Source organism: Trachypithecus francoisi, unplaced genomic scaffold (assembly GCF_009764315.1).
Source record: "Trachypithecus francoisi isolate TF-2019V2 unplaced genomic scaffold, Tfra_2.0 Lachesis_group11, whole genome shotgun sequence".
In the NCBI taxonomy this organism is placed as follows: domain Eukaryota; kingdom Metazoa; phylum Chordata; class Mammalia; order Primates; family Cercopithecidae; genus Trachypithecus; species Trachypithecus francoisi.
The window spans coordinates 57,096,310-57,121,910 of record NW_022681456.1 but is presented as its reverse complement, the minus strand read 5'-3'; positions in this window follow the sequence as shown (position 1 = coordinate 57,121,910).

Here is a 25,601-nt window from a genome sequence, read left to right as displayed (position 1 = left end):
TTTTATGAAAGAGAGAGTTAAGATGATGTATCTTGAAATCTGTACAGAGAAGGCAACTGTAGTATGCTTTCTTCCATGAACTTTTAGCACTGCCTCATTATAGTCCAGAGAAATATATGGGTAGGGGGTAATTAATTTCTGGGGAAGAGAACCTCCTGCCTACCATCCCTCCTAACTTGTAGCATACCATTTATACAAGTTTACTCTATTCTGCTCTCTTAGCCTGGCTTCTTTCCTGAAATCAAATTCTGAGACAATAACTTATGTGCGGACAGTTGATTTTGGGAAGAGATCCCAGTGAATAGGAGTGGGGGGCCAGGAAAACTAAGACATGAAAGGAGTGAAAGCTAACTCAAGAATACATTCATCAATCTGAACATTGTTATAGGTAACTCAGGCTCATTTCTCTGGATCTTTGAATAGCTACCTAGAATTGTCTGCCTTCCCCCAATGTGGCAGATATATCCTAAGGTAACCCCCAGTGATCTCTGCCTTCTGGTATTAATGACCTTCTTTATGCCCCTCACCCTAAGCCTGGGTAGAACTTGTGAACTGCTTCCAGCCAGAAGAATAAGGCAAAGGTGATAGGATGTTACTCCCATGATGTAATGTAATACATGCATTACAATATATGACAAACGTGATGGGATATCACTCCCATGATAACGTTATATGATATAAGAATCTGTCTTGATAGCAGACCCACTCTCTCACTTTCCTGCTGGTCTTGAGGAGGCAAGTTGTTATGTTATGAACTGCCTATCAGAGAGGACCACATGGCAAAGAACTCAGAGGTGGTTTGTAGAAGCTGAGAGCCAACAGAAACAAAACAAAACAAAATCCTGAAGCTCTTAGTCCTACGACTGTAAGGAAATGAATTCTCCCAACAACCTGAGAAAGTTTGGAAGAAGATTTTTCTTTCTTCAGGCTTCCAGATGGGAACATGGTCCAGTCAACACCTTCACTGTAGCCTGGAGAGACCCCAAAGTAGAAAACCCAACTAAACTGTATCTGGACTCCTGACCTACAGAAAGAGAGATGGTAAATGTGTGTGTGTGTTATTTTAACCTGTTCAATTTGTGCTGATTTGTTACATCGAATTGGAAAACTAATACAGATTTTGGTGCCTAGAGATAGAATGCTGCTGTAATAAATATGTAAAAATATGTCTGTGGCTTTGAAACTGATCAGTGGACAGAGATTAGAAGAATGCTTGAAAAGTGTGATAGACAAAACCCAAAACACTGCCAACAAACTGTCAGTAGAAATGTGGATATTGAAGACTGCTGTTGAGGACTCAGAAGGAAGTAAGGAACATGCTATAGGAAACTGGAAGAAGGGAGATCCTTGTTATGTACTGGTATAAAGCTTAGTGAAATTATTTCTTACAATTATGTTGAAAGCAGAATTTGTAAATGGATGAATTTGATTATATAGTTAAGGAGATTTCCAAGCAAAGTGTTGAAGGGGACAACTGGTTTCTTCTTGCTACTTATAGGAAAGTGCAAGAAAAGAGACAAATTGAGAGAAGAACTATTAAGCAAAAAGGAATCAGGACTTGATAATTTAAAAAATCCTCATCTTCCCCAGATGGCAAAAAATATTAACAGTTGGAGATGGCTTTTGGGCACTGTCAGAAAAGCCTACTTTAGAGAAAATGCCCTTGAAGTTACTCTATAATCTTTGTTAAAGCCCCAGAAACATCAAAGGTCCGAGTATTCAGGTATATTTCAAGAGATGGCCCTTAGATTTGAAAAGATCCAAGGGTATGCCTCAGATCTTCTCAAACTATTCAGCCTCTAGGAAGCTTAAAGAAGATGGAATTATTTTTGAAACAATCTGTAGATGTGGCCTTTGTCTGATAAGAGTGAATGCCACTGAAACACATACAGAATCACAACATTCTTGAGAAAATTATTTCTGCAGAAACAGCGCCAACTTGGAATAAGACAGACAAAAAGACTAGAAAATGAAAAGAGGGTGTCAGACCTCCAAAATTTTACTGGCGGAAAGCAGGCTGATAAAACTACTCATCTGCAAACACGTTACCTTCCATGAAAAAGGAAGAATGACTCAGATGGTGGAACCAAGAACCCAGATAGCAGAGCCAAGAGCCATGAAGGATCATTCCCAAGCCTAGAAACCTGATTAAGGAACTTCCAATAAATCCAGTTGTATTTCAAAACTTCTATAGACCAGTGACTCCTTTTTACTATACATTTCCCCTATTTTTTTAAACTGGAATGTCTGTAGCTATTATCCTGTGTCTGTCCCACCATTGTATGTTGGGTGTGTTGGAGGCGGGTAACTCATTTGCTTGGTTTCACAGGTCCATAGTTAGAGAATAACTGTGTCCAGGAGCTTTACTTAACAGGTTATACATAGGAGGTTCATCTGCACCTGGACTTCATTCACGTGATGAAATTTCAGAATTTGAGCTGATGGTATGATGAATGAAACTCTTGGGAACTGATATGGTTTGGCTCTGTGTCCCCACCCAAATCGCATCTTGAATTGTACTCCCACAATTCCCATGGGCTATGGGAGGGGTCCTGGTGGGAGATAATTTGAATCATGGGGGTGGTTCCCCCATACTGTTCTCATGGTAGCATATAAGTCTCACGAGATATGATGGTTTTATGAGGGATTTTATTAGGGGTTTCCACTTTTGCGTCTTCTTCATTTTCTCTTGCCACCACCATGTGAGAAGTGCCTTTCACCTCTCACCATGATTCTGAGGCTTCCCCAGCCATGTAAGTCCAATTAAACCTCTTTTTCTTCCCAGTCTCAGGTATGTCTTTATCAGCCATGTGAAAATGGACTAATACAGCAATCTTGGAAGGGGAGAAACCATATATTTCATATGGGAGGGCCTGAGGAAAGACTGGCAGACAGAACCTAGGCTGATTCTCCAATGACCTCCGCATTCTGTTATTAATGCCCTTGTTAATTACATCCTACGAATATGGGAGGAATCTGTGAAGCATCTAACTTATAGAATATGGAAAAAAGTGAAAGAATGGCATTCTTATAACATTATGTTACATAAGACTTCATATTGCTAGTAGACTCTTCTGCTGGCCGTGAAGAAGCAAACTGCTATGTTGCTGCCTATGGAGTAGACCACATGGCAGGCAACTTGAATGGATTCTAGGAGCTAGTGGCATCCTCCAGCTGACAGCCAGCCAACACACTAAAGCTTTCAGTCCTATATCCTCAATGAAATAAATTCTTTCAGCAACCTGTGTAAGCTTGGGAGCAGATGAGCTTCCCAATGAGAACACAGCCCACCTGATGCATTGACTCTAGCCTGGAGAGACCTGGAAGCAGAAAATCCAAATAAACTGTGTCTGTACTCTTGACCACAGAAACTGGGATATAATACATGTTATTGTTTTAGGCTACCAGATTTGGTAACTTGTTATGCAGCAATAGATTACAAGTGCAGTCAAGGATTGTCCCAAAGAGTGTTAATTTCTTTACTCTTCCAGGTTGTACATGCCCAAGTGCAGAGTGGGTTCTTATTGACATCCATGCCATATCATCAGAACAGCACAGGTGTTGAAATAAATATGTGAAAAACAAGGGATGGTTCCAAGATGGCCAAATAGGAACAGCTCCAGCCTCCAGCTCCCAGCGTGAGCGACACAGAAGACAGGTGATTTCTGTGGTTCCAACTGAAGTACCAGATTCATCTCACGGGGCATGTCAGACAGTGGGTGCAGGACAGTGCGTGCAGCCCACCGAGTGAGAACCGAAGCTGGGCGAGGCATTGCCTCTCCCGGGAAGCACAAGGGGGAAAGGAATTCCCTTTCCCAGCCAAGGAAACCATGACACACAACACCTGGAAAATCGGGTCACTCCCACCCTAATACTGTGCTTTACCAAGGGTCTTAGCAAACAGCCCACCAGGAGATTATATCCTGCACCTGGCTTGGAGGGTCCCATGCCCACGGAGCCTCCCTCATTGCTAGCACAGCAGTCTGAGATCTAACTGCAAGGCAGCAGCGAGGCTGGGGGAGGAGTGCCTGCCATTGCTGAGGCTTGAGTAGGTAAAGAAAGCAGCTGGGAAGCTCGAACTGGGTGGAGCCCACCGCAGCTCAAAGAGGCTGGCCTGCCTCTGTAGACTACACCTCTGGGGACAGGGCATAGCCAACAAAAGGCAGCAGAAACCTCTGCAGATTTAAATGTCCCTGTCTGACAGTTTTGAAGAGAGTAGTGGTTCTCCTAGCATGGAGTTTGAGATATGAGAAAGGACAGACTGCCTGCTCAAGTGGGTCCCTGACCCCCGAATAGCTTAACTGGGAGACACTCCCCACTAGGGGCAGACTGGCACCTCACACCTCACATGGCTGGGTACCCCTCTGAGACGAAGCTTCCAGAGGAACGATCAGGCAGCAATATTTGCTGTTCAGCAATATTCACTCGTCTGCAGCCTCCGCTGCTGATACCCAGGCAAACAGGGTCTGGAATGGACCTCCAGCAAACTCCAACAGACCTGCAGCTGAGGGTCCTGACTATTAGAAGGAAAACTAACAAACAGAAAGGACATCCACACCAAAACCCCATCTGTACGTCACCATCATAAAAGACCAAAGGTAGATAACACCACAAAGATGGGGAAAAAACAGAGTAGAAAAGCTGAAGATTCTAAAAATCAGAGTGCCTCTCCCCCTCCAAAGGAACGCAGCTCCTCGCCAGCAACAGAACAAAGCTGGATAGAGAATGACCTTGATGAGTTGAGAGAAGAAGGCTTCAGATGATCAAACTTCTCCAAGCTAAAGGAGGAAGTTTGAACCCATTGCAAAGAAGCTAAAAACCTTGAAATGAGATTTGATGAATGGCTAACTAGAATAACCAATGTAGAGAAGTCCTTAAATGACCTGATAGAGCTGAAAACCATGGCATGAGAACTACGTGACAAATGCACAAGCTTCAGTAACTGATTCGATCAACTGGAAGAAAGGGTATCAGTGATTGAATATCAAATGAATGAAATGAAGCGAGAATAGAAGTTTCAAGAAAAAAGAGTAAAAAGAAATGAACAAAACCTCCAAGAAATATGGGACTATGTGAAAAGACCAAATCTACATCTGACTGGTGTACCTGAAAGTGATGGGGAGAACAGAACCAAATTGGAAAACACTCTGCAGGATATTATCCAGGAGAACTTCCCCAACCTAGCAAGACAGCCCAACATTCAAATTCAGGAAATACAGAGAACACCACAAAGATACTCCTCGAGAAGAGCAACTCCAAGACACATAATTGTCAGATTCACCAAAGTTGAAATGAAGGAAAAATGTTAAGGGCAGCCAGAGAGACAGGTGGAGTTACCCACAAAGTAAAGCCCATCAGACTAACAGTGGATCTCTTGGTAGAAACTCTACAAGCCAGAAGAGAGTGGGGGCCAATTTTCAACATTCTTAAAGAAAAGAATTTTCAACCAGAATTTCATACCCAGCCAAACTAAGTTTCATAAGTGAAGGAGAAATAAAAGCCTTTACAAACAAGCAAATGCTGAGAGATTTTGTCACCACTAGGCCTGCCCTACAAGAACTCCTGAAGGAAGCACTAAACATGGAGAGGAACAACTGGTACCAGCCACTGCAAAAAAATGCCAAAATGTAAAGACCATCGATGCTAGGAAGAAACGGCATCAACTAATGAGCAAAATAACCAGCTAACATCATAATGACAGGATCAAGTTCACACATAACAATATTAACCTTAAATGTAAATGGACTAAATTGTCCAATTAAAAGACACAGACTGGCAAACTGGATAAAGAGTCAAGACCCATCAGTGTGCTGTATTCAGGAGACCCATCTCACACTCAGAGACACACATAGGCTCAAAATAAAGGGATGGAGGAAGATCTACCAAGCAAATGGAAAACAAAAAAAGACAGGGGTTGCAATCCTAATCTCTGATAAAACAGACTTTAAACCAACAAAGATCAAAAGAAACGAAGAAAGCCATTACATAATGGTAAAGGGATCAATTCAACAAGAAGAGCTAACTATCCTAAATATATATGCACCCAGATTCATAAAGCAAGTCCTTACAGACTTACAAAGAGACTTAGACTCTCACACAATAATAATGGGAGACTTTAACACCCCATTGTCAACATTAGGCAGATCAACGAGACAGAAAGTTAATAAGGATATCCAGGAATTGAACTCAGCTCTGCACTAAGTGGACCTAATAGACATCTACAGAACTCTCCACCCCAAATCAACAGAATATACATTCTTCTCAGCACCACATCGCACTTACTCCAAAATTGACCACATAGTTGGAAGTAAAGCACTCCTCAGCAAATGTAAAAAAAAAAACCAGAAATTATAACAAACTGTCTCACAGACCACAGTACAAACAAACTACAACTCAGGATTAAGAAAGTCACTCAAAACCACTCAACTACATGGAAACTGAACAACCTGCTCCTGAATGACTACTGAGTACATAACAAAATGAAAGCAGAAAAAAAAGATGTTCTTTGAAACCAATGAGAACAAAGACACAACATACCAGAATCTCTGGGACACATTTAAAGCAGTGCATACAGGGAAATTTATAGCACTAAATGCCCACAAGAGAAAGCAGGAAAGATCTAAAATTGTCACCCTAATATCACAATTAAAAGAACTAGAAAAGCAAGAGCAGACACATTCAGAGCTAGCAGAAGGCAAGAAATAGCTAAGACCAGAGCAGAACTGGAGGAGATAGAGACACAAAAACCCTTCAAAAAAAATCAGTGCATCCAGGAGCTGGTTTTTTGAAAAGATCAACAAAATTGATAGACCACTAGCAAGACTAACAAAGAAGAAAAGAGAGAAGAATCAAATAGACACAATAAAAAATGATAAAGGGGATATCACCACTGACCCCACTGAAATACAAACTACCATCAGAGAATACTATAAACACCTCTATGTAAATAACTAGAAAACCTAGAAGAAATGGATAAATTCCTGGACACACACACTCTCCCAAGACTAAACTAGGAAGATTGAATCCCTGAATAGACTAATAACAGGCTCTGAAATTGAGGCAATAATTAATAGCCTACCAACCAAAAAAAGTCCAGGGCCAGACAGATTCACAGTTGAATTCTACCTGAGGTACAAGGAGGAGCTGGTACCATTCCTTCTGAAACCATTCCAATCAATAGAAAAAGAGGGAATCCTCCCTAACTCATTTTAGGAGGCCAACATCATCCTGATACCAAAGACTGGCAGAGACACACACAAAAAAGAGAATTTTAGACGAATATCCCTGATGAACATCTATGCAAACATCCTCAAGAAAATACTGGCAAACTGAATCCAGCAGCACATCAAAAAGCCTATCCACTATGATCAAGTGGGCTTCATGCCTGGGATACAAGGCTGGTTCAATATGTGCAAATCAATAAACGTAATTCAGCATATAAACAGAACCAAAGACAAAAACCACATGATTATCTCAATAGATGCAGAAAAGGCTTTTGACAAAATTCAATAGCCCTTCATGCTAAAAACTCTCAATAAATTCGGTATTGATGGGACATATCTCAAAATAATAACAGTTATTTATGACAAACCCACAATCAATATCATACTGAATGGGCAAAAACTGGAAGCATTCCCCTTGAAAACTGGCCCAAGACAGGGATGCCCTCTCTCACCACTCCTATTCAACATAGTGCTGGAAGTTCTGGCCAGGGCAATCAGGCAGGAGAAAGAAATAAAGATTATTCGACTAGGAAAAGAGGAAGTCAAATTGTCCCTGTTTGCAGATGACATGACTGTATATTTAGAAAACCCCATCGTCTCAGCCCCAAATCTCCTTAAGCTGATAAGCAACTTCAGCAAAGTGTCAGGATACAAAATCAATGTGCAAAAATCACAAGCATTCTTATACACCAATAACAGACAAACAGCCAAATCATGAGTGAACTCCCATTCACAATTGCTTCACAGAGAATAAAATACCTAGGAATCCAACTTACAAGGGATGTGAAGGACCACTTCAAGGAGAACTACAAACCACTGCTCAATGAAATAAAAGAGGACACAAACAAATGGAAGAACATTCCATGCTCATGGATAGGAAAAATCAATATCGTGAAAATGGCCGTACTGCCCAAGGTAATTTATAGATTCAATGCCATTCCCATCAAGCTACCAATGACTTTCTTCACAGAATTGGAAAAAATTACTTTAAAGTTCATATGGAACCAAAAAAGAGCCCGCATTGCCAAGACAATCCTAAGTCAAAAGGACAAAGCTGGAGGCATCACGCTACCTGACTTCAAACTATACTACAAGGCTACGGTAACCAAAATAGCATGGTACTGGTACCAAAACAGAGATATAGACCAACGGAACAGAACAGAGCCCTCAGAAATAATACCACACATCTACAACCATCTGATCTTTGGCAAACCTGACAAAAACAAGAAATGGGGAAAAGATTCCCTATTTAATTAATGGTGCTGGGAAAACTGACTAGCCATAAGTAGAAAGCTGAAACTGGATCCCTTCCTTACACCTTATACAAAAATTAATTCAAGATGGATTAAAGACTTAAGTGTTAGACCTAAAACCATAAAACCCTAGAAGAAAACCTAGGCAATACCATTCAGGACATAGGCATGGGCAAGGATTTCATGTCTAAAACACCAAAAGCAATGGCAACAAAAGCCAAAATTGACAAATGAGATCTCATTAAAGTAAAGAGCTTCTGCACAGCAAAAGAAACTACCGTCAGAGTGAACAGACAACCTACAGAATGGGAGAAAATTTTTGCAATCTACTCATCTGACAAAGTGCTAATATCCAGAACCTACAAAGAACTCAAACAAATTTACAAGAAAAAAACAACCCCATCAAAAAGTGGGCAAAGGATATGAACAGACATTTCTCAAAAGAAGACATTTATGCAGCCAACAGACACATGAAAAAATGCTCATCATCACTAGCTGTCAGAGAAATGCAAATCAAAACCACAATGAGATGCCATCTCACACCAGTTAGAATGGCAATCATTAAAAAATCAGGAAACAACAGATGCTGGAGAGGATGTGGAGAAATAGGAACACTTTTACACTGTTGGTGGGACTGTAAACTAGTTCAACCATTGTGGAAGACAGTGTGGTGATTCCTCAAGGATCTAGAACTAGAAATACCATTTGACCCAGCCATCCCATTACTGGTTATATGCCCAAAGGATTATAAATCATGCTGCTATAAAGACACATGCACATATATGTTTATTGTGGCACTATTCACAATAGCAAAGACTTGGAACCAACCCAAATGTCCATCAATGACAGACTGGATTAAGAAAACGCAGCACATATACACCATGGAATACTATGCAGCCATAAAAAAAGGATGAGTTCATGTCCTTTGTAGGGACATGGATGCAGCTGGAAACCATCATTCTCAGCAAACTATCGCAAGAACAGAAAACCAAACACTGCATGTTCTCACTCATAGGCGGGAACTGAACAATGAGAACACTTGGACACAAGAAGGGGAACATCACACACTGGGGCCTGTTGTGGGATGGGGTGGGGGAGGGATAGGATTAGGAGATATACCTAATGTAAATGATGAGTTAATGGGTGCAGCACACCAACATAGCACATGTATACATATGTAACAAACCTGCACATTGTGCACATGTACCCTAGAACATAAAGTATAATAATAAAAAAAGAACAACAAAATAGCAAAGCAGTCTTAAAAAAAAAAAAGGAAATGATAAATATGTGGTACAGTTGCGCAAAACTGGTTGCCATAGCAATAGTTGGTATAAAAGGTAGGCTGAATGGATGTGAAAAAGATTATTCTAGTTTGTCTCATCCTGGCTAGCATTTCAGGGAGTCTGTGTTGCTTGACTGGGTGGGGGCAACCAGATCATCATCTCTGAAGGGTCTGAACTCTAATTGTCGTTCTTTCAGTGAGTCTTAGTTTTTACAATTACCCATTTATACTTATCATCAGACATGGAGCACCAAGAGATAATTCAGTGAATCCTATGTGTTCCATGCATCGGACTTCCTGTCTTCATTGGGTAGCAGCAACTCTATTTCATATGGGTAATCAAGGTCAGTTATCACCACCAAGATAGTAAGTGTTTTCATTGATGGGCCACTGACACAAGTTATCACAAGTGGTAGTTATAGTTTCCAGTTCAGTGGAGACTTCATGTGTGCCCTCACAGTAGTCCCCTTCATACCAAACAAGCGCTTCTAATCCTGAAAAGCCTAAGAATGCACAGATAGGAAGCCCAAATTCTGCAAAGGGGTCAATGGGAGTATTGGTGACAGCCATTCCTATATCCACCCTTTGGTTCCTGGACCTGTATATTCTGGCTATTGGAAACACACCACTATAAATCAGCTATACTTTTTTATTATTTTTGAGATGGAGTCTCGCTCTGTCACTTAGGCTGGAGTGATCTCGCGCTGGAGTGGCGCGATCTCGGCTCACTGCAGCCTCCGCCTCCTGGGTTCCAGCAATTCTCCTGCCTCAGCCTCCTGGGTAGCTGGGACTACAAGCACACACTACCACACCCAGCTAATTTTTGTATTTTTAGTAGAGACGAGGTTTCGCCAATGTTGGCCAGGCTGGTCTCGAACTCCTGACCTCAGATGATCTGCCCGCCTTGGCCTCCCAAAGTGCTAGAATTACAGGCATGAGCCACTGTGCCCAGCCATCAGCTATACATTTAATGCACCTATCTTATTCTTGAGAACAATACTCTATCCCTTTGAAGTATTAGTCCTGAGTTGGTTCCTCAGCTAAGTCTTTATTAGATTATTTCATTGTTCCATTAGAATGGCCAATTTCATGTTTATGCCCCATTATTACACCTACTTTATCATAAAACGGGCCCTTTGATATATAAAAAAAGGTAAAAATCAGTGCCAGTAAATCAGGTATTCTGTAAGTTCTTGTATGGTGGGTATCCAGGATTGAAAGAGTCCAATATAATCAACTTCCCACTGAATGGTTGACTGGCCTTCTTAAGGGATGGTGCCATAATGAAGACTTAGCATTTATCTTTGCTGCTAATAGACTGGACAAACAGTGTGGCAGTAGCCCAGGAGACAGGGAGTTCATGCTATTGGATCATTCACGGCCTTTATCCCTGCCACCATGGTCATGCAATTATCATGGGCCCTTTGTGTAAACACAGATATTGCTGAGAAGAGAGGCTGAATGATTTCTACTAGACAAGTCCTTGCTACTTGATTGTTTAGTGCTTTCTCTGCAGTATAGGCTCTCTGATAGGCATTGATGTAGCACACAAATTTCTGTACACTTTGAGCCTACTCCAGTGGTCTACCCATACCTTTATTCCTTGGACATTTTTATATCCCATTTTCCAGTCTTTCTCCTCTAGGCCCTTCTGACTAACCAACAAGCCAACTGCCATCATTCAAAGGTCCATGTACATCTATACATCAGGCCTTTTCTTCCTTTATAGAAAGTAATTGATCAGGTACACTGCTTACAGATCTGCAGTTGGCAGAATTTCCCTTCAGGAACACCCTTAAGGAGGGTGGTTGTGTAGCAGCAGTCCATTTGGAGTTAGCACCAACATAGCACCAACAGATTGAGCTGACCTTTCTGTAATTAAGATTCCATGCGCTATTTTGCAACATCATGCATTTAGTCATTTGGAAAATAGTGCTTCATTGAGTTATGCATATCTTCCAAGTGCTGACACATTTCATGTTGAAATACCCCAAAAATCACATGTATTATTGTCACCACTGATCTCATCAGAAAATTTTTGAAGAATCAAGAAGCTGCCAAATTCACAGAGGTAGATATGAGTTTTAAAAAATTATGCATTTTGTTTGAAAGCTCAAATGTTATCACTGGCAACAAACGCTGTGAGTTGTTTTCCTTGAAGTGACGGGCTCACTTATTTTTGAGAGAAGTTCTGACACATACCTAAGTCTGAATAACTATAGTTTATATGTCTGTCATTCTTTCAAGTAAAGATAATTTTCCATGTAAAATAGTGGCTTGTTTAACTCACAATTCAAGCACAAAAATCATTTTCGTTGAGATAACCTTAGAACTTTGGTATGCAACAGGAATACATTATGCATTTTGTCACAGAATTTTAAAAAATACATAATCAAGGGTTGAGATTTAATAAAATTAATCATGCTATTTTATCAAGAATATTATTAAATGAAAATGAAAAACTGTCTTGTTTTTCTCGGATATAAAAGTAAAGAATTCAATGTCTGCTAGTACACTTGTGGTACTACTGCCTTCATTTCTGTTAAAGCACCAGCGATTTTACCCACCATTGCCTTTGTTTCATAGTGCAAATGTCAACTCAGTGAGAAAGCCAAGTAATGTCTAGTAGTATTGTAAAAATAGTTTTGATCTTGTATATACTTGAAAGCATCTTTCCTGAAATTCCCTGGGGTCTGCAGACCACATTTTGTGAACCATGGTTGAGAGAAAACTCTGAGTCCTATGTGGTATCTATCCACTTTTCACACAATTTGCCCCTCTGAGAAGAGTCTGTGCTGTTTTCACCAATCTTGGCTTTGACACCTCTCTCATTGGCCTTTTCTGCTTGCTGGTAATCATGACCATCATATTCCATTCTCAGTTCTAGTTCAGTTTCCCATGTCTAACCATTTATTCTTGTCATCAAAGAAAGACTCTGCCTCTCTTTGTATCTACTTGATCAAATCTCACACGAATCTTTTAATGATTCTATTTTAATTCTTGATCTTCTCTTGTTACCAAACAGGCCCTTCAGGATAGAACTTAATTTCATTCACTATTCTTTTATTCATACATTATTTGTTTATCAAAAAAAAAAAAAAACATTTTCTGCAAATCTACTATGTCATTTCCCAGAGAGATGGCATTTGCTTTTGGCCTCAAAGGGTGACATTATTTGGACAGGTAAAATGAGTTTAAGTTTTTCAAAATATAATGAATAATACCAGATTATGGAGGTAAAATGACAATATGTGGGACAACATATGACAATAATAGGGAGATTGCTTAGGGAAGCTCAAGGAGAACGCATACAGTGAGTAATTAAAGACAAAGTCAGAAAGAAATTGCAGCGTCATGTCATAAAATATGTTGAATACTTGATGTTTATTTGGTAAGCAATAGGGAGCTACTGGAGATACTTGAGCAGAAGCAGAAGTAATGGTGTAAAACGGGCTCAATATCAGAGTTTGCTTAAGATTTATACAGAGGAAAAATTTGGTGGGAAAAAATAAACTTGAAGGAAGAAAATCAGGTTGGAGGCCTGAACTAGGTGGGTAGGCACAGAAATGGAGATGGATGGAGTTAGATTTTGAGTACAAGTAAGATCAGTAGGCAGTGGTGAAGGAGAAGCTCTTGTCAAAAATAATTACAGTTTCAAGCATGAGTTGCTAGGAGAATGGTGAACTATTAATAGAAATCAGATAATCAGAAAAAGAAACAGTTTGTGTGAGGCAAGATGATGAGTTCAGTTCTCTACCTGTTAGGCATATAAGTGGTTATACTCAACAGGGGCCTATTTATAAATTTTATACCATTTACAAGAACTGCAACCTAACAGATATTAGAAGATTGTGGTTATAGTTACACTGGCTTTATATGTCTCTTTGCAATATAAATATATTAAAGTGCAGTTGTTATTTTAATTTCCTGTAGAGTTTTTCTCTGGACAAATGTAGCAGGGATATATAGCTCTTCTGTGGTTCATATATCACAGAGATTGCTCTTATAAAGTGATATATGCTTATTGAGTGAGTGTATATGTCAGTTATTATGCTAAATTTTACACATTTTACGTCAACTAATCCTTACGTCAGTTCTTTGGTATTAGTATGTGGATTTTATAAGAGAAATCAAGATGCAAAGAGGTTAAGTAACTTCCCCAGGGTCAAATGGGAAGCAGTGTAATGACATTTGAAACCAGATTCTGAATGGCCCTTCTTTTTTGACTCCATACTGAGAAAGTATCTATTTGCCTCCTTCCCTTTTCCTTTTCTTAGAATGAAAGGACATAGTGCCTGTTAGCACAGACTATTGGTCTTTACTCCATGAGTGTATCCAGGGATGCATTTAGTGCCTGCTTAGGAGATCTGTCTTAGGAAGGGCTTGTGATCAGTGGCTCTTCTTGGGGCAACTACTTTCATGAGAGATATATTAAGTAATAAAATTATTTAACTAAAAAGTCACGCCTTAAAAAGAACAAATAAAACAGTGTTGAATTATAACTATACTAAAGTCATTTAAAAAAAAAAAAGCTACATAAGGTCCTTTGAAACCACTTAAATTTAGACAAACAGCAGAAAGTGCCCTTAATAGCAAGTCTGAAGATCAGTGGAACTCTTCCTAAAGGAAACACAGAGGATGTCCTGAGTGGGTTCCTTAGCTAAGTCTTTATTAGATTATTTCACTGTTCCAGAGGATTATTTCATCCTCCAGAGGAAAGATACATCTGTGCTACAGGCTTTACATTGCATTGCCTGGCACTTAGTGAATTCTTATTAAATATAAGTTCCTGCCTTTCTCCCCTTTTGTATTTTACAAAATGTTTTTCCACATCTCATTGTATTTACTCTATATAATAAAAAGAAAACCCTGACAAATAAACTCTTATCATTCCCATTACAGAAGTACATAAGCCTTTACTTGTTAAAGCTGAGAATGACTGGATAATTCTGCAGCACAATCTCTCCAACCTGAGTGTTCTGGTTTTGCATTCTGCCTATAGGACTTTATCATCTGTTCTCTGACTCAACCGTCAACCAGAAAAAGTTTAAATTTACCAATAACCTGGAAGCTCCCCCCAGCACCCCCCCAACCCTGCAACCCTCCAAGTTGTCCTGCCCTTCTGAACCACACCAATGTACATTTTAAATGTATTTGATTGATGTATTTAAATGTATTTGATTGATGTCTCCCCAAATTGTATAAAACCAGACTGTGCCCTAACAACTTTGGGCACATTATCTCAGGATCCTCTGAGGGTTGTGTCATATGGTCACTCATATTTGGCCCAGAATAAATCTCTTTAAAATATTGTACAGAGTTTGACTCCTTTTCTCAACAGTCTCTATCACTTGCCATCAAATGTTCTAACAAATACACTTTTTTAAAAGTAAGTTTTAGGCTTCTCAGGCCTGCCACTTTCTCTCCAACTGCCCATAAGAAATCTCAGAAAGACAAAGAGGAGGAGGAGGAGAGTTCTTTCTTCCCTAGCAGAGAAGCAGACACTGTTTAGCAGCATAAAGTTATTTCTGATAAAGGGATGGATCGAGGACGTTTACAAAAGTACCGGTCTTAATATTCTGCTCAGTTTACAGACAGTTGTAAAAATGTATAACCTTGTTCTCCATTCTGTTATTAAAAACTCTCTTTGAAAGATATTTACACAAAGGAGCCTTTTCAGAGGGGCTATGTCCTCTGAAGTTTCTCTATATCCTCTGGCAGTCTGCAATTCTAATTGGTTATCTTAGTAATTTGTTTCCCTAGTAATTGTATTCAAACAGACATCTCTACTATTTAAAAGGCAATTACATGTTTGCCAGATTTCTTGTTGAGCCAGAAGAGAAGTTTAAAATGGCCTTTCCCTCTGCTTTATGGTCAAAGAAGAGCACATTCATGATCCTCTTGGTTTCCTTTTTCAAACAGATAGGTGAGAGTTTTTGTCTCATTAACTAGAATCAGTTGGAGTTGTAACTACTTCCCATTCTTATTGCTTCCCATTCTACTGCTATCATACAATTTATTTTCATTAACTGATCCCTAATACTGGGAAATGCATTTAAATTCCATGAGTCCTTATTTCCTATTCTTTCCCACACCATATTTAAAAGATGAATGTTTTCATTTCTGTAACGTAGGCTTGCTGTGTATGAGGATTCTCAGGGGCTGGGCATGAGTGCTACTTGAAGAAAAACTAATTTGATTTTTGTGGTCTCTTGGGAAATTGGAAAACTCTCTGCAAAATTTCATTTTGTCAAGAAAGCAAACTCATTTTTGGGTGCATGTCCAAATAATATTTATTTTATCTGATGTGTTTGAGTGGTGTCTTCTGGGTTTTAGAGGTTTTCCTGGTTCTAGGGGTTTTTGTATGATATGTAGTCCAGGCCTGGGTAACACCAGGGTTTCTCATGCTAATGCGGGCTCACAGTGATTGAAACTGTAAGAGCAGATTGGAGCAGGGAACAGGGAGGACTAAAGCAGCTGTGGGCTGTGTAGACATTTCTCTCTCTTCACATAGCCTCCAACTTTCTCCGTTTGGTCTTTCCGCATGAGTTAGTTTGGGTGTTCTCATATCATCAGGCCTTAGGGTATTTGGATTTCTCATATGGCAGTTCAGGGTTACAAAACAGAGTGTTCCAGCCCAAAAGACAGAAGCTGCATAACGTTTAATGACTCAGCTTCAGAAGTCATATAGTGTCACTTCCACTGCATCCTACTGGTTACAAGCAAGTCATAAGCCTGCCCAGAGGTGAGATACTGATGAGGCAAGGTTTTAGGAGTATCAGAGAATGCTATATATTTTTTATTTTTGACTGTTATAGATATTAAAAATAACTGAAGAGGAGAAAGTAGACAACTAAGTAAATATAATGGACTGTTTTCCCTTCTTCATTTCTGAGGTTCCAGGTTTTGCTATGGTATCATTGTACTCTCATGTGAAGAACTTCTTTTAGTATTCCTTTTAGAGCAGGTGCTCTGGCAAAAAATGATATACATTTTGCTTCATCTGAGAATATCTGTTTTATTGTCATCCCCAAGGTATATTTTCACTTGATTTAGAATTCTGAGTTGACAGTTCTCTGCTTTTACCCCTTTGAAAAATGTCATTCTACTTCCTTCTAGCTTCCATGATTTCTGATGAGAAATATGCAATCATTAAACTTACTGATCCTCCACTTGGATGTATCTTTTTTCCTCTGGCTACTTTCAGCAGCATGATTATGATGTCTCTAGTCATGACTTTTTATTTTATTTTTATTTTTTATTTTCTTTAGTTCCATCTTGTTTGAGGTTTTCTTAGATTCCTTTATCCGCACCTTTATGCCTTTCACCAAATCTGGGAAGTTTTCAACTTTCATTGAAATATTTGTTTTCTGTGTCATACCCTTCCTTCTCTCCTATTATAATGATATAAATTTATATTATATGATATAAATAGTATATTTTGATATACTATATAATATTATAATGATATAAATAGTATATTATATTAATATTATTTATATCTATATTATTATATAATATTATATTATAATGATATAAATGTTATATTATAATATTATATTGATATATTATATATGATATAATGATATCATATATAATATATTATAATGATATAAATAGTATAACTTTGATATTCTTTCACAGGTCCTTGAAGTATTGTTTATTTTTTAAAAAACCTTTTCCTCTACCTTGTTCAGAGAGGGTAATTTCAATTCACCTATCTTCAGATTCACTGAGTTTTTCCTCTGTCATCTCCATTCTGTTATGGAAGCCATCTAGTAAATTTAAAATTTTATTTTGTTTTTCATATCTAAAATTTCCATTTAGTGTGTTTTCAATGTGTTTTTATTTTTATATCTTCTATTCCTCTTTGAAGACCTTATATCTTTCCACTGGTTTAAAGGGAGGGAGTTTATGAATTTGATAAAGAAAATGTGGTACACCATAGGATACTACGTAGACATAAAAAAGAATTAAATCATGTTCTTTGTAGCAACATGGATACAGATAGAGGCCATTATCGTAAGCAAATTAATGCAGGAACAGAAAATCAATTACTGCATATTCTCATTTATAAGTAGAAGCTCAACAGTGGTACTCATGGGCATAAAGATGGCAACATAGACCTTAGGGACTATTAGAGGGGCAAGAGATGGAGGGGGATAAGGGTTGAAAAACTATTGGGTACTATGCTTAGGACTTGGGTGACATGACCAACTGTACCCCAAACCTCAATATCACACATTATATTTAGGTAACAAGCCTGCATATGTACCCTCTGAATCTAAAATAAAAGTTAACATTATTTTTTTCAAAGGGTGTTTGTCCTCATCTCTTGAAGTGTCGTTATAAAAGCTGTCTGAGAATTCTAACATCTATATAATCTTGGAGTTAACAACTATTAATTGTCTTCTCTCTTGTGAAATGATGAGATTTGCCTGATTCTTCATGTGCTAAATAATTTTGGATTATATATTGAACATCTTGACTATTAAGTTATGTGACTCTGAATCCTGTTTAAAACATATGCAATAGATTGTTTTTTATTTTTGTGGTTAATCAACCCTTTAAATTCTATGAAATAGATTTTTAAAAAAATATTTGTAGTTAACCAACCCAGTTAGGTTTAGACTACAAGTTCCTACTATCCTTCCGTGGGCTACAGTTCTAATTCAGTTCCATTTTCATATCTTTACAGTGCTATTTGGATTTGTTCCAGGTCTGGGCCACCCCATAGCCAGTGCTGGACTTGTGTAGTGGCTTACCCTGTAATTCAGTTATCAAATCCTTTAGTATGCAGCCGGGCGCGGTGGCTCAAGCCTGTAATCCCAGTACTTTGGGAGGCCGAGACGGGTGGATCACGAGGTCAGGAGATCGAGACCATCCTGGCTAACACGGTGAAACCCTGTCTCTACTAAAAAATACAAAAAACTAGCCGGGCGATGTGGCGGGTGCCTGTAGTCCCAGCTACTCGGGAGGCTGAGGCAGGAGAATGGCGTAAACCCGGGAGGTGGAGCTTGCAGTGAGCTGAGATCCGGCCACTGCACTCCCGCCCGGGTGACAGAGCGAGACTCCGCCTCAAAAAAAAAAAAAAAAAAAAACCCTTTAGTATGCTATTCAGGGTCAGATTTATGCATGTGCACCTTGGGGATTAGCCCAGAAGTTTGTACAATTTTATGGATTATTTTCTTGAGCTCTGTTCTTTTCACAATCACCTTGATACTTTCAAGCTCCTAGAATACCCTCTTCCTGGTTCACTGGCTAGAAATCCAGGGCTTTTGATTCCTTGCCCTGCTGTGCACAGCGTTTCCATCTGGGGCTAAGCAGTGAGGAAATATATGGAGAAAAATAGAGATATAGAGAAATCCAAATACATAATCTTATATTCTTGAGACTATAGTTCCTTTGATCATAATAAATAATTCTCTCGGAGTTTTAGACACAAGCCTGGCTGCTTCTCTTGTTACAAGATTGCCACGGGACTGGTACAAGAGAGAATGAAAAATGGGGGCAAAAAACCCAGAAAATTTTCTCTACTCTCTCTGACCCATAAGGACCCTCTTTTCCACTCTGTGGACCAAAACAGAGGACTCCTCTTGGAGTAGTTTCTTTCTGCACCCATTGTGCAGTTCCAGATTTCAGACTGCCTTTGAGTCCAGGACAGGAGATACTGGAGGAGGGATAACAGAAAGCTTACCACCAGTTCGGCAGTATTTCAAGTTCTGGTTTCCTTCCCCAGTCTGTCTGACTATACACTTTCCAGAGTCCTTAGATAACTACTCTGTGCATTCTATCCAGAGTTTTTAGTTGCATTCAGTGGGAGAGAGAGGATGAAGTACTCTTACTTTACTGTGACACTCTGTTTAATAGCTAATATCTGCTTTTTCTTCTCTTGGGCTTCCTTTTCCTTTCTGTTATTATTTGAGTTAGATTTTTTTATTTGCCCTATCATCAAAGCTTGTGGAACCAAATGAAATGATTCTATGATTTGTTGTGTTGGTACTATGTTAACACTACACTGCCGTATTGCTGCCAACAAAGCTTTTTATTTTGAATTGCATTCATAAGGGTTATTTGACATAGTTTTCTCTAGTGAAATAGCAAACAACAATGAAAATAAGAACTTACCTCTTAATCTGCAAAACCAAACCAAGTAAAAATCTCAAAAGATTCTTGGATCTGTAAACTATCAGTGTTCCTGGGTCTTATTTGGAAACTTATAATAATGAGACTGCCTAGATTAAAAAGAAAATTATATTGGATTTTTATGGTTTGAATTTGTGTCCCCACCCAAATCTCATGTCGAACTGTAATCCTCAATGTTGGAGGAGGGTCTTGGTGAGAGGTGATTGGATCATGGGGGTGGATTTCCCCTTTGCTGTTCTCACGATAGTCAGTGAGTTCTCATGAGATCTGGTTGTTTAAAAGTGTGTAGTCCCTCACCCTGCTCTCTCATTCTCTTTTTCCAGCTGCATAAGACATGCCTGCTTCCTGTTTGCCTTCTGCCATGATTGTAAGTTTCCGGAGGCCTCCCCAGCCATGCTTCCTATACTGCCCGTGGAACCATGGGTCAATTAAACCTCTTTTCATTATAAATTACCAGTCTCAAGTAGTTCTTTATAGCAATGCAAAAGCAGACAAATATATGAATTTTTTTGGATTCTGGAGATTCAGTGCTATGGATTTCATCTGAGTTTGGCTATTTTGACTAAAATGTGGCTGTTTGTCTTTCCATCTCTGCTTTGTTTCATATTTCAACCTCTGGCTCTCACTCACTATTTATGGCTCTTTGCCTTTGGAAATCACCCTTCTTGGTCCTGCTGTTATCCTACTACATTCTACCGCTCAGTTGGTACTAGGGTGATGGTGGAATCATAGGCCTCTAATGAACCTCAAAAGCTACCTAGTCCAATCTCCTATCTGATGCAATGACTAACTACTCTTGGAAAAGAAGTTTCTATCATTTAATTGACCTCCTTAAATTTCAACTCATTTTTTAAAAAAATGTGAACTCTAGGTCAGGTAGAGTGGCTTAATCCTAGCAGTTTGGGAGTCCAAGGCGGGCAGATTGCCTGAGCTCAGGAGTTCGAGACCAGCCTGAACAACACGGTGAAATCCCATCTGTACTAAAATACAAAAAAATAGCTGGGCGTGGCGGCATGTGCCCGTAGTCCCAGATACTTGGTAGGCTGAAGCTGGAGAATTGCTTGAACCCGGGAGGCAGAGGTTGCAGTGAGCCGAGATTGTACACTCCAGCCTGGGCGACAGAGCAAGACTCTGTCACCAAATAAACTAACAAAAAAATATGAACTCTAACCAGTTTATACAGAATAAGTACACATCACTTATTTTTAATAATCATAAATGTTTTTGCTAAAACTACTATTTTGAGTTTACCCAAAAAACTCAATAATATAATAATTATTATTTTCAATGAATTACTGGTTTAAGTGAAACATTATAACTATACACACAGGAAAAGGACAGGCACAGGTCTATACTCTCAATAAGTGCTGAAGGAAAGGGAAGCCTCGGGAATGTTTAGTCAGAAACCTCTGCTGGGTGATGCAGTATTTAAGCTTTCCCTTGAAGACAGTGGCTCAGCTGGAGAGATGGAATGGAGGGGGTTAGGAGAGGACCTTTCAGGCAGAAATGGAACAACCAGATCTAGACTCATAAGGGAAGTAAGAAAAGCATGAATAAGAAATAAGAAAAGCATGAATAACAGAAAGTGAAGGAATGAGAATGAGTGGCACTGATGTATGTCCTACTCTGAAAGTTAAAAAATCATGGATTTCCAATAGCCAATCTCTACCTTTCTGGAAGACTGAGAAACACATTTGGAAGGAATACAAAGCATATGGGCATGAGGTTTAGAAATGAGAAAGCATCACATTTTAGGATCAGTGATGGTTAAATGTTCATCCTTGCCATAGGATCAACCTGGATTTAAAGTTTAGGTCTTCTTCCTGCTGGCTGTGTGACCTTTCTCTGGAAAGGTTGTGTGTTTCCTCACTAGGAAAGTTATGCCTACGTCATTAAATAACATGTTTGTAAAATACTCAGAGTAATGGCTGGCACAAAGTAAACACTCAATAAATGGTAGCTCTTACTATTGTTTTTATGGAAGCTCTGAAGTGGTTGAAGATGGGTTTACCCCCCTCATTTCCACAGCAATTCATTAAGTAAATGTTTTCCAACTTGGGAACTTTTGTCTTCGTTATTATTATTTTTGTTATCATTATCTTTTGACACAGGGTCTTGCTCTGTCACCCAGGCTGGAGTGCAGTGGCGTAACCACAGTTCACTGCAACCTTTACCTCCCAGGCTCAAGTGATCCTCCTGCCTTAGCCTCCCGAGTAGCTGAGACTACAGGCACTTGCCATCACACCTGGCTAATTTTCATGTTTTTTGTGGAGACAGGGTTTCGGGTTTCTCCATGTTGCTCAGGGTAGTCTCAAACTCCTGGGCTCAAGTGATCCTACTGCCTCAGCCTCCCAAAGTGCTGTGATTACAGGCTTACAGGAGTGAGCCACCATGCCTGGCTTCTTTGTTATTATTAATTAGCATTCATATAACTTAATGTTCCAAATATTCTGACAAAAATTTGATTGCAACTTTAATACCACTCCTGACAGAAGGTAGGTGCTACAACAAAAGAGGACTAAGGAGAACATAATTAAAAGAGCATATTAAGATAAGTAATTTATGACCCAAATTATGGATCTGAACACTGCACCAACCAAGACTGTGCTGACGATCTGTCCATTCTTCTAACCCAGCTGGTTACCACTAAATCCCCTCAACTGTTCTGCATGAACTGTCCCCTCAGCAGAAGTGCCTGGAATTACTTTGTTTCTACATAAAAATTTTATAGTGTTCAACTGGTATCCTGAAATCTTTGCAAGGAGTTACATGCTGTTTGAAAGATTCATAAGGAAATTGACTACTTGAATTTAGAAGTGCATTTTCCCATAAAAAACTTGATTTAAACAATTTACTTCTGAGGTGAGTCCAACAACTGAATGCATAATGCAACTGAAAAATTAAATATTTTAAAATAGAAAGGCAGTTTAAAAAAAAAGGGTATAATATTGGCTATTAAGCAGAATAAGCAGAATAGGAAAATAGTGTTTGTCAATGAAACAGTAGCCCCAGGTTCAGTCCTCTGCTCGGCTACTCTCTGGTTGTGTGAATCTGACCAGATTATTTTACCTCTCCATCCCACAATTTCTTCATCTGTAAAGAAAATCGTAGGAAGACTTTTAAAAAGTCTTTCCTATTCCTATACCCACTAAAAGGAACTGAAAGAAGCTAATTATAGAAGGAAATTGTATACAGTGAAACTAAGAAAGGCCCTAACCTCATGCTACTAACTCATCAACATCATCCACAAAGATGATCATCCACAAAGAACATCACGTGAAGTGACCTAAAAGAGAAGCAGTGTTCTGATGCAGGACTGTCTCGCTTCTGGACACAATGCAAACTAGAGATGAGACTGAAGCACTTCTAATCCATCCAGTTTAGAGGAATGAAAGCTTCAAAGAAAGGGTGGGCATCAGGAAAGACAGCAAACATTCTACTTAGAAACATTACCCTGCTTAAATATCTCCAAGAGGCAACATCTCCAGAAGTCCTATTTAGGTTGGATTTGAGGATAGATATTGGTCAGAAGGGGGGGCCTTAAAGCTGATTTTGCAAAGTACTTTACATCAGACTGAGCGAATGTCAAAGGTCAATATCAAAGAACTGGGGAGAGGGCATTAATAAAATTATGGAGCCAACAGTCCCCAGGTACCCCCTGTCTCTGCCATAGATAGGAATAATGGGACAGGAGGAGGAAGCCTTCAACAAAGGAGAAACTGTTTTCTTTTTAGAAACCACTTGGAGGGCAGTCATTGGGAAAACTCTGAAAGACCACTGAAGCCCCAAGCTCAAATCAGCTGACAGCTGTGGAGCTCTTTGTGTTTCAGTGTTCCTAGTGTGACGAGATGAGGGGAACTTGAGGCCACAGACATCCAGCAGCTAACCCATCTCATAGTGGGGAGGAGTGAGACCTACCAGAGGGAATAGAAATGTGTCGTGCCCAATTGTTGAGGGAGCCCACATTGGCTATAAATACAGGCCTTTCTTTATCATAAGAGCAGGGCAGAATTCCCAGTAGACTAGAGAAAAATGAAGAATCAGGAAAGAGGTCAAGCCAGGCAATCAGCAAATGACTTCCTGTGAAATCGATTTGGGTTATCAAACAGCAGAGAACTGTAAACAAAAAGTTGAACTTGAACTCTAAATGATCTCTAAATCTCATTCCAACTCTAATATCTCAAGGATCGGCACATAGGAAATCTTTATCACAAATTTTGATACTTATAGAAACACAGACTTAAGTGGAAAAGAATGAAGGGGGTAAGCGAGGATTTCATGGTGATTCTGAGTGGGGCTTTGAGTACTTGCAAATACTTTGGATTCAAGGGTTTTGCTGTCATTGATTATACCTGCAATTTGAGGGCTCTCCTAGCAGGGTACAGAGCTGTCCAAGGAAGAGCACAACTCACTCTCTGTGGCCTACAAAAACATCGTTGAAGGCTCCAGGCCCACCTGGAGGGTATCTTGAGCACTGAGCAGAAAACCAACACCTCTGACAAGAAGTTGCAGCTGATCCAGAACTATTGCGAGTGAACTTCACATCACAGAAAAAACAAAAAACAAGAGAAAACTTATCAGGAGAAAGTCAAGTCTGAACTGAGATCCATATTCATTACTGTCCTGCAATTTTTGGATAACTATTTACTGTCCAATGCAACTAATCTAGAGAGTATGACCTTTTATCAAAAATGAAGGGAGATTATTTCCAGTACATTTGTTGCATGTGGTGATGGTTGAAACAAATGATAGATAATTCCCAAGGAGCTTCCTGAGAGGCATTTGATATAGTAAAGAGATGTAATCCATATACCCAACCTACCTGGGGCTGGCTCTTAATTTTTCTGTACTTTTCTATGAGATCATGAATAACCCAGAGCTTGCCTGCGTACTGACTAAAACCACTTTTGATGAGGCCGTAGAAGAACTTGATACACTGAGTGAAGATTCAAAGACAGCACCCTTATCATGCAGTTGCTTATAGAGACAACCTAACATTACGGCCATCAGACAGTGCAAGAGAAGAATGTGATGTGGCAGAAGAGACAGAAAAGTAAATGCATACAAGGTGTAATCTTTCTTCCCTTCAAGAAACTTTCATACACATCTCCATTGCCTTTTCCACTTGGATTTCCTGTGGCAAAGAGACCCATTCATGATGGCTGGGCGTGGTGTCTCACGCCTGTAATCGCAGCACTTTGGGAGGCCGAGGCAGGCAGATCACAAGGTCAGAAGATAGAGACCAGCCTGGCCAACATGGTGAAACCCTGCCTCCTCTAAAACTACAAAAATTAGCTGGGTGCGGTGGCAGGCACCTGTAATCCCAGCTGCTCGGTAGGCTGAGGCAGGAGAATGGCTCAAACCCGGGCAGCAGAGGTTGTAGTGAGCTGAGATCGCACCACTGCACTCCAGCCTGGGCGACAGAGTGAGACTCCGTCTCAAAAAAAAAAAAAAAGAAAGAAAGAAAGAAAGAAAGAAAGAAATTCATGCATGTGGGATCAACTGTTTATAGTTTTTCACAACACAGCTTTGAGAAAACTCCATTCCATTCCTTTCATTTGTCCTGGCCCTCCTGGTGTACAATTACTGCTATAGAAAAGTATTAATGATTTTATTTCATATAAAATATTAGTAACTTCCATTTATATAGTAGACCAAAAATGTACTTGATATTTAAGTAATCTGAACAAATTC